This window comes from Bradysia coprophila (assembly GCF_014529535.1).
Source record: "Bradysia coprophila strain Holo2 chromosome X unlocalized genomic scaffold, BU_Bcop_v1 contig_12, whole genome shotgun sequence".
NCBI lineage: Eukaryota > Metazoa > Arthropoda > Insecta > Diptera > Sciaridae > Bradysia > Bradysia coprophila.
Genome location: NW_023503293.1, coordinates 5,707,456 through 5,718,916, shown reverse-complemented (window position 1 = coordinate 5,718,916; position 11,461 = coordinate 5,707,456). Strand labels below are relative to the sequence as shown.

At 34.5% G+C, this 11,461-nt stretch overlaps 1 long non-coding RNA gene across 1 annotated transcript; it reads right to left on the bottom strand.

Annotated features, from left to right (window-relative positions):
• Positions 1–4,606: 4,606 nt before the first annotated feature.
• LOC119067320 lies at positions 4,607–11,125 on the bottom strand. Its single transcript, XR_005085911.1, has 3 exons — positions 10,980–11,125; positions 8,407–8,410; positions 4,607–4,617 (listed from the first exon to the last, which is right to left on the bottom strand). It is a non-coding gene; the product is annotated as an uncharacterized LOC119067320 (long non-coding RNA).
• Positions 11,126–11,461: the final 336 nt, after the last annotated feature.

Below are 11,461 nucleotides of genomic sequence, written 5' to 3'. Positions count from 1 at the left end.
TCAGTCAACAATGATGCCCCAGTGAAAATTTTTTGGAATTGAGACATCTCAATGTCTAAATCGGTCGAATTCAGATATCTCTAGTCTCAACATCTTTTGTCTTTTTTGTCTCAATGAGATTTGAGATGTCTGAATTCGACCGATTGAGACATTTGTGAGAACTTTTTTTTACTTGGGTTAATTGCCGAGAAACAATGACGGAGTTTGAAGAAATGCTAAATCGTGAAGAAACGCGGTAAAGACAAATTTACCACACTTTGGGCCTATCGGCGTTTCCTCACACTTTGCCGATTTTTCTTGTCGATTGCACGAATCAGCCAACAATGATGAATTGCCGAGAAACAATGACGGAGTGTGAAGAAACGCCAGAGTATGAAGAAACGCCAGAGTATGAAGAAACGCAAAATCGTGAAGAAACGCGGTAAAGACAAATTTACCACACTTTGGGCCTATCGGCGTTTCTTCACACTTTGCCGATTTTTCTTAACAATTTTTTATTTTTTGGCGATTTTACTTTGGTGATTCTTCACTGGTGTCCAAATTGGTCAATACCAATATGGCCATCCCAAGCCTAAAGTTATTAGTACAACGATTTCGTTGGCTTCTTACATATGACCAGTAATACGCGATTAAAATTGATCCATCACCAAACATAATCAATATTCCATACTTACGTCTCATATGTATATGGGCTGATTGTAGGCCATACATACCTGAAGTAAATCGCAATATTTTCGGTGCTAGATATTATCTCAGAGATAAAGGATGTATAGTAGGATTTTGTTGTTAAAGTTCATGTTACCACAATTAACACTAAAAATTGTCCATTTATTGGAAAAATATATAAGCAAACAATAACAGCAGATATTTCTTACTTGGCAAACTTTAAAAAAAACATTATTTAAAAAAAAACCCGCATCGCATCTATTCAATCTATATATTACAATTCCACGTTCAATGGACGTATATATACAACATTGTACAATTATATAATATTGAAAATTGAACGTTACATGCTGAATGCAATTTTCGCTTTTTTCCATTTAAAATTGAAAATCAGCCGTAATTTCTGTGAAACTTTTAATTGGTAAGAGCTCTTTCGCAGAATGCGAAACTAATTGGAACCGAATTAAATGTGCTTTTTCTACTTGAACCAATGAAATGTTGTTTTAAAATTATATTACGTACTTTACTTATAAATGTGTGAGTGTGGTATTTTTTATTCACGTATAAGTATTTGCTGGTACATTTTGGAAGTTTAATGAATATACTGATGGCGAACGAATGAATGGATATTGGTTCATAATTTCATAAGGGATATACTTGTGCAAAACTTTCAGTTACAATGTATTGTCCATTTGTTGAAATATATATATACGAACAACGATTACACCAATACGGATTCTAATCTATGAATGGTTCTTCATGTCTCATAAATTGTTAGCCCAGTCGAAATACCATGTTGGGCGTTTAAGTAAATTATGCCGTTTAGTTTTCATCATAGTGAGTGTGGGTACTAAAGAGAATCTAGAGGTCTCTGGAAAAGTGAAATTTAAAGACTAGGGTGATCAGGAATCAGAGAAAGTAGCTCGCTCTATCAATTTGTTTCAGTATTGGCATAGTATTTGTCATCCTCATTTTTAACTTTTGGAGTCGAAAACAGGTGTGGCCCTGACGACATACAGTTTCTTGAAAACGCTCTCATTTTTATACTATATTGATATATATATATCGATATACATGAAAAAAATAAGGAATTATCACATTTTCGCTTTCAACAGTGATTCTACATGGATTCTACCCAAAAATTTGTCTGTCTTGAGGGATTCTTTTGAATTTCGACTGACTGAACTTGGCGCTATTTATTCCGGGACTTTTTTTATATATGCCTAGTTAGGCCTTGGTGCCCCAAAACCAGCATCAGATATTTTTGATCTTCTATTCCTGGCTGGTTGTCAGTAGCCAAAAGTCGAAAAATGGGGTTTCGTAGTCCGTATTTCATTTCCGTAAGGTGGCGCGGACACGGGCGTGTACATGGGTTCGTTGGAAAGCTGAGGTCGAGTACTCCTGAGGCAAATATTACCTTCATAAAATTTGATGATAAACGGCAGAAAATATGACTTCCGGAAAATTTCTCAAAATCGATGTAACCTAGGTGAACTTTGATGAGTGCTGTGACCTCACTTATGCAATTATTTGATTAAATTATTACTTATTATGAATGTGGAGGACCTCTGCTTTACAGCGATACGCATATTTAGTAGTTAGCCTTTAAAATTCACATCGACCTAGTTGAATGACTTTCCTTCATAATAGTACATTTCGTAACTAGGACCTAAAGTCTTTTTTAGCGTGTGAGAATACGCTAAAAAAAGACTTTTAGTCCGTGGTACGAATAGTATTTTTCATATTGGACAGAGAATGTCATGATTGGTATCGCTGTAAAGGTTAGACCTCAGGCTAAATAGTAACTATATTTTTGTGATCAAACAGGTCACGAGTAGGGTCCAAACAGTCTTCGAAGCTTCCAGCAGGTACCAAAAAAAACGAAAAATCGATCTAATTAAAAAAATTTCCATCGAAATATTTTCTTGTTATGTTATTCTTACTTGTGGTGCCGCCCTCTACAAAAACCACCGTCACGAGTTGATTATGGATTTAGGCTTTTCGAAGTGATCGTTATGACCTTATCAACTGTACTGTGATAGTTAAAAAGAAGAAGAAGAAATTATTGCTAAAAAGAAGCTAAACACAAAGGCTCATTTTTACAATGGATCTGACTATTTAATTCAAAATGATCAAACGTTCTGTTGTATAATAGTGCTATCAATTATAAATATATATAATGTTGCCAACCGCTATACTCACTTTTACATTAATAAACTCTGCCGTTTTTACAGATCTAAATAACTAAACTAACTGACTATAACTGGCGCTATGGTACATGGTCTTGCCATTCTTGGCCGTTTTATTTTTTATCTATAACGTTATCCTAAGTAGGGATGGGAGGCGTTCAAAATTATCGATAATATCAATCGAAAGAAATTATCGATAATCGATTAATCATATCGTTATCGATAATTTAATAATTATCGATAATTATCAAAATATCGAAATTCGATAATTATCAAAATATCGATATTTTGATATTTATCTGAAAATTCATGATAATATACCGATATATCGGAATATATCGATAAATATCGGATTTTCGGACCGAAATATCGATATATCGAATTATCGATATCTTGATAAATATCAAAATATCAATAATTATCGATTATCGATATTTTTTTTATAATTTTCGATAAAAAAAGTCGATAATTATCGATTATCGATAATTGATAATTATCGATAATCATTTTCATTATCGCCCATGCCTAATCCTAAGCAAAACCTTATAGTTTATGATAAACATGGTGTAAAAATGGTTTAGAATTGCGGTTCATTTTAGAGACAAACCGTAAAACAATATTTGGTTCGACATTCATAGTTTGTATCGATTTGGTCAAAATGTGCCATGGTTCACTCAAATCAACCGACAGTCAAAATTCAAACGAAAGTCCTCCTTTCTGTTCCTGCATCTGGAAAGGCCTTAGAAAGAAAAAGAAATAAATAATTCGAATTAGAAAACAAAGAAATAGCCAGACCGAAATGTTTCAATGGATGTTCGGATGAGCATAGTTTCATTTTTATTTATGTCAATAAAACGCTACCCAAATAAAACATACAGCCCGTCGGTGTGTATCCGTGAAAAGCAATCAATCAGGATTTTATGTGGCATTTTTTTTCATAAGCAATCAATAACTTTTGACACTTAATCAAAAGTGAAGCAATTTCAAATACTCACCGTATAAAAACAGTCAAACCTTCGGCTATGGTTGGAATGTTATGTGTAGTATAAGTAAAATCTGGCTTGTTGGCGATATTATATATAAAACGACGTTGTTTGTTTAAAGTTAAATCCATGGGATGAACTTGAATCAGAAAGCCGCATGTGCTGGAAATGATAAACTTGATAAAATCAGCATCATATTTTTTAAATGTGTCAAAGTTCATTTCGTGTTTAAGCACGTTACTATATGTATGACACAAGTTTTTTTTTAACTCCGACGTATCAAGTAAAGTACAGTTTACAACGTCTATCGAGAGAAATTCCGTCAATTCTTTTTTTTGTTTAATTATTGATTTCTAGATTGATTGGTGAAATTTGTAAATTTTCGAAAAGAGACGAGGGGTAAAACTGACTCCTGTAACACGTGTCGATAAATACAAATTTCAATTTCAACAAAAACGCACTGATTGAAAAAAAATTTACGGGACGTTAACAGTTTCGTTGGACAGTGGCAATGAAATCAAATTTTCTACCATCGCTTTTCATTTTTGCTGTAGGGTAAGTTCGTTTTTATTTGATTCTTGGATCCAATGGATAATACTTTGACAGTTAATCTTTCGAGGAAAATGTTCAATTTTATTGAAACAAATTGCATGTTCCGATCCTGTAGCCAGGATTGAATTTTGAATATAAATATCAGCAACTCCCTCATCCGATATTGTCTAGAGTGTTTAACATTACGTACATTACATGGATTATCAATTGACCCGACGAACTCTACACTTCGCAAGGGTCTGTTGCTATAAGAACAAATATATTCTGTTTGGTAAATATTTTATGTCTTCGCATATATTCGAGTGAAAATCCAATTTTTAGAATTCCACACTGGTCGTTGGTATCATATGGGATTTTTTTCCTCTTCTTCTTCTTCTTCACTACAGTTTGTTTGCTCAAAGGCAGTATTAAAGTTTTCAAAATATGTTACATTGTTGAAGAACATGCCTGAATACAAAAGGGTGCATATTATCGAAATCATGTTTGTGTTGTGTTTAAGTTAAATATTTAATTTTTGCCATTAGTTCTGGTATTCACTGATGTTACGTTACGATCTCACTCATTGGAAATGTTGAGAAAAATGTTCTTATAAATGATACATTTTGTGTTCGTTGTCGAACGCTCTTTTGCGTTCACTTTTCAAATATACAATTCAACAGCTATTATTACTGATACGACAGATTATCGAAAAGATCCTCAAAAAAGGTCACCCGAGCAGCAGCATCATAGACCATCATAGATCCAGTAATCTTTTATCGAGGGACAGATATTTGTAAATTTTCTTGACAAAGGATTTTCAAAAGGAAATCACCTAATTTCGGATCTATTACTTACATCCATCAGAGTATTTTGAAATTTTTGATCAAAATATTGTAAAATATCAAAGCATCGAACTTTAAAGTTTGTTGTACGCTTATGGTGGTTCTTTCCACATTGAAAAATTCACGAAATTGATTTCCAAGATAACCCCGTTTAAGATAGTGACAATTTTTGTGCTGGCACAAATTATTTGTGTTATATCACAATGTGCTAATAGTCAAACTATTATTGAAGAGACTATTTGGACACTAAGGCAATAACTTTATTTAAAACTTTAAGACTTTGTTGCTGACATTTTTCTGCAATTATTGGAAAGAAAATAGTGAGAATTCGGCAAAATGTATTAAAATATTACGAAATGAAATGAATTTTATCAGATACGAAACAGAAGACTAATGCCACATTTTGTACAATGTGACTTATAGCAGTGTGTTTCTTCCTTCTGCAAAGTGATACAGAAAAGGTGTGGTGATTACTTGTACAAAATACTGTAACAAAGGTGTTATGCTTCCTTGTACAAAATGGTAAAATGAAGGAGTGATACTTCTTTGTACAAAATGACACGAAGAAGGTATTTCTAACTTTAAAAAAACTCTTTTATTTCATATCAACAATTTCAATGGGTTGTGATTTCCGCCATTTTAAGAAGTAGAAGAATTGCGATCAAGGTATATGACGCTCGTAAATAAGACATGTATTCTGGTTGTTTATGTTTTAACTCGGTAGAAGAGTTTGTATTTTTTAAGAAAAATTACAAAATTATTCCCGTTTGAGTAGAAATTAAGTGTGAAATTCGAGAAAGAAAATTACAAAGTTGGCGCTGGAGTCGATTTTTGCGGCTAAATCTGTAACTTCCATCACAACCCATTGCTCATGACTCGTGAGTTTTGAATTAAAAATGTGTCAAATAATAAAAAATGGCATTTCCTGTTAGCAGAATTCACCAAATACAGGACCAAATTATAGACAACAACTGGTACAAATAATCTTTTCATCTCAGGTCCAATAAAGCCTTCGAATAATAGACTCGAAAAATCAATACTCTCAAGTACCGAAGCTGTCTCAAACTATTGTAGATAGAAAGTCAATCTCAAACAAAAGTGTGAAAGCACTTTAACAGCAAGAAATTATGGGAAATTACTGTTTGTAGATTTGTATCTTTCTAATAAGTGCGACCAGGAAAAAAAACCACAACAGTTAGACTGAGTTAGACTTAATTAGAACCCAGGTAATAACGAACCCATGTGTGCGAATAAGTCAGCTGATGCATTCGTCGCAAGGAAATATGGTGCACATGGTCGGTTACTGAAATGTTTCAGTTGTATCAAGAGAGGCCATATCAAACGGGATTGTCCAAACGAAAATTCAGCGAACAAAAATGTAAAAAAAGGAGATCCGTTATAATTTCTTATTTCTGTGTGATGGTTGATAGACAGGGTGGCTGTATCGCATAATCGCATCAATACACTTTGTATTGACTCTATGATAAATCATTCTTGCACAGATAGTCGTTACATTAACCTCGTTCAATAAACACTCCGTTTATAGTTAAGTATTAAATTCAGCTGTTTCAATTATCATCGCCTCAACGCAAAAGTTTTATTAACAAAAAGTTGACTCAAAAAATTGAAGAAAGAAAAATTTCGAAAAAAAATTGCGTCACAAGTTGCAGATGTTGAGGAAATCACTGTTGGGAAAATAGGGAAAAATATGTACTGAATCATCTGTCACTTGTGATGCAATGTTTTTCTAACATTTTCTTTCATAAATATTTTGGGTCAACTTTTTGTTGATAAAACTTTTGCGTTGAGGCGCAGAAGACGTCACCCTCAGCGATTTCAGTTATTTTGTTAGAAGAAACAAGGACTTCGGACTTGCGTCACACTTTCACCCGTTAGGGTTTTTTGTCGGATAAATATAATGTACGACAAATTCAACTTGAAAAAAAACAGTGTCAAAATTGTGTTTTCGTTAAGATGATTTTACTTACATTCTGCGATGTCAGTTTCGGTTTTACGGATGTCGGTTCAATGTCACTCGCCTCCATAAAATGGCATAACCTGTTCTTTCAGAACCTTGGTTGACATAACCATTAAAACTGATTCCCCGGAGGTTCAGTCAACTTACGATAATGAGTAATGTGAGCCTTAAAATAACAAGAAGAAAATGCAGAAACAATTAGATCTCAAGCTACCGGGATATACTTCAACGATAGATGCCCAACAATAGCGCAAACTCAAAATATCCGAATGAAAAATCAGTTGTGCCACTTTATTATTCATCGAACACTGTGCTAATACAATAAACAATTGCCAATACAACATTCATTTCCGTAATATTGTTAATTTTGTTAATTTTTTCTTTCCAAGCGTGCAAAAATCGCAATAATCTTACGCCGACAATCGTGTCTTTTGTTCCAAATTATTTCGCACACAAAGACAATTATGCTTGCAACCAAACCGTACCAAACCACAGTCGGCACAGGAAATTGTTCGATGTTCACATCGTTATCGAATTTCAATTGCAGACCTCTTTCCCATGCATTTTTAATAGCTAGGTCATTACGAAGTTTGATCCATCGATCGATCAGCCCGGCATCTTTCATCCGATGAATGATGTCGTTTATAGACTCAACGAATGGACATGTCTCATACACCTGGTACGAAATTAAATTTCGAACTATGAAAATGTCACTTAAGATATGGTATGCCTTCAATCCCAATCGTTTTTGAACTTCAGTAAGAACGTCAGCATTGTCGCTATGGAAAACAAATGCGATGGATTTGTTAAATGCCTCCACTTTAAGCGACAATTTCAACCAATCGATTGGATGAACTCTACTTTTCCATCCACCATAATTTGTCATATCTTCCAACACTTCAATAGTCGTATCTTTCCATTCGAGTTCATTGGCTAGAATCGGAACGGACGACCTGTACAGATCTTCAACCGTATTAATTTGCGGCTGGTAAATCGGTAATGTGAGGTAACTCTGAAAGAGCGACACAATGCCGTTCATCACAATCAACCCAATGAACGTCAAGGGTAGAATGATATAAACATCGGTACGGTAAAGATTTTGGTATCGGATGCCTGAGTTGTCATTAAACAATAGATTGATTACGTCGAAAATGCATTGGAACAGCAAAAGTTTCTTTCGCCGTGTATATCTAGAAACGGTCAGTATAAGTGTGGACATCACTATCACTATCACAGTGTAAACCATGAGGCGCAGCCACGTTTTATTTTGTAAATATGCCAGGAAACCAGAATATGGCTGAGAGTGAGGAACCACAATCACTCTCAAAAACTGTCGATGTGGATACAATGGTCCTCCCCTATGCACTCCTTCGTTAACGTATATCAATCCATGTTCCTTTTGCTTACCTGAAAGCCAGAATTTTGCAGAGCTCATATAAATTGTCGACTTCGAAGCGTTGAAAACACGAAGAACGGTGTGCCAAAATGCAATCTCAATTACCGATAAAGGATGGTCTTCAATGATTGCAAAACGAAGTGTATGTAAGTGGTAGTTGGGCACCTTGTCGGGGAAATAGTCGCCGCAAAACTCACTACTGGTGACATTAAACAAGTCGAATGAACCGTAAGGATTGTGCGTGAAAACGTTAAATGTAAAAACAGTATTTAAGTAGAACGCGACAAAAATGTTCGCGATGCCAGCTGTCCAGCTCCAATGAAATAATTGCTCCACGACGTATAACGAAGTGAGGTTGCGAGTGAAAAAAACGCCTACTTTCACGTTCACGTCAAGCTTCCGAACGTTTTTGATCTGAGCTAGCAGTTGCGAGCCATTTTCAAATTTGAAATGTTCGACGACAACAGCCAGAAATTGATTTTTGCTGGGGATACCAATACACTTTTCTGTAGAGTTCAAATCACTATGCGACAAGTCGTCAAAAGTGTAAACTGTCTGAGGGGGGGAGTAGTTCACCACACGCTTTCCGGAACTGAGTCCCGGCGGTGAAAACCAACGATCGATATCAATTGCAGAGTCCATAAAGAATATGTTGTGGTCGAAAGGACAGAAATTATTCAATCGATTGATAAGTTGCACACCATCGGTGTACTGACACCAAACCGCCATCGGCAGGACGCTCATAGTTATCGTCTTTGCTATCATTGAACTGGGGTCTCTCGTAACTCTTGCTATGTAAAACTAACAACTGCTGTGAAACGAATATATTTATTAACTGTAAATTGTGGGATACAATGCGACTGTGAATCCACTCAATTATCGAAATTATCTCGTTATTAATTATTCAATAATAATTGATTGGAAAAACTAAAAACGACAGAAAAATGTCACAATTTGTTTTTGACTTATATTTAACATATGTCGTCGAATATTAATGATATGTAATGTGTCTTACAAGCGCGTCCAACTAATTATGATGATTCACAGTCATCTATTAGCGATAGGATAACCAAAGTATATAAACACTGAAGGTATAGCAAATCCACAGTTACACACAGATCCAAACTTTCAGGTGAATTTTAGCTCCGTCATGTTGTACACACTTATTGAATTCATTTGCGTCAAGTTGTATTTATTCGTGAATTGGAAGGATTCTGTGTGTATTAGTCGTGTGTGCAAAGAAAGTGCAAAATTTAAAAAAAAATCGAAGCAAATTACAAAAAAATCAAAACTGAAATTTAGGAATTACAAAAGTCTGATCAATGATGTTAGTTTGCGTTAAAATCCGAAAATAACCAAATTATAGACGGCAAAAATTTAAATTTGACATATTAAAAAGTTACACCGACTAATTATTAGACGATGCGAGAGAAAAAAATTAATTCCTAAGTTACCGACACCGTGGTACAACGCTTTTTATGTTAAAAGATGAGTTCTGAATCAAACTCCTTTACGTTACGTTTCGTATAAGGATGAATTCACTAGGAATGAACTGAACGCCTTTACGGCGAAACGAAAATTAATAATTGAGTTGAATTGAACTACACTATTATATGCTTATTTTATAGGCGAATCAGGACGATACGCGAAAAGTAGGAAAATTCCAGGTTCTATTTTGCTGGTTCTTTAGACCTTGTACAGTGCCGCAATGGCCTTCGTAAGGAATCATAAGCTCTGCTAGCCCTTCAGAGTTATAGTAAACGATTAGATAGAAAAAAAAAATGTCCATGACTAGGCTTCGTCGACAGTCCATAGATTTCTTATAGATTTTCTTTCGATGATTTTAATTGAAGATTTAAGTTTTGATTTTTGCCTTCAAAGGCTTTATTAGCTATAAACTGAACTCAAAAAAAAAGTTTGCATATTCGGTGTGGTCTAAGAGTTTTTCTTGTTCCACACAACCCACACACACACAAAAAAACAGAATTGGTTGACAGTTGCACAAGTATAATGTAATGATAATGAATAAAAGAGATGTCATTACACCAAGTGTGTGTTCATCAAAAGGCGACTATCGCAATTCTTTTCAGATGTATGTTCTAACTCAACTTTCGATAATCGCTTCGGTGCGGTGTTTTGTCCACCAAAATGTCATTACATTTTCATATTGTAGGCCGTAGACTATTCAAAATCCTCAAAATGTTTTATCCGTCGGTTAAACATTAGGCATTTTGTATTTTGTCCCACATTAGGCTAATGAGAACATAAAACACCACCAATGAACTGGATTTTTAGAATAAATTTCGTACACCAAGAACTAAGACAGAAAACTATTCGAGATGTGTAAAGTAGAGCCTAACTGATGTAATGTGTAAGAATTTCTAAAAGAAACACCAAAACTAATTGATCAATTGAAAACAGAACCTGACTTGTATCACTTTGCATTTAAATCGTTCGGTATTTATGTAGTTGGTACAGTAATTAATCAACTGAAAAATGTGTATGTATTGTGTCAAATGAATTTGATTGCTTCAACTAAATATATGATTGAGAGGGCAGCAGATGCTTATTGTATTATAGCTTTGAAAGAGCTGTGGGTCGCGTGGAACAAGAAACTCTTAAACCACACTGAATAATGAAATCTTATTTTGAGTTCAGTTTAGTATACAGCACTGATACAACGGATGAGACCGGCATAAAAAATTGATAATGACTGTCCAATAGTGACCAACTTATTTTCGAACACCTTTCACTTATTTTTTCAACAGATTATTTATTCATAACACTATCCAACACGATTTTACCTTAATTTGATAATTTCGATAGTTTTGATGTCCGATTTACCACAGAATTATACTAAAATACCTCTAATATTT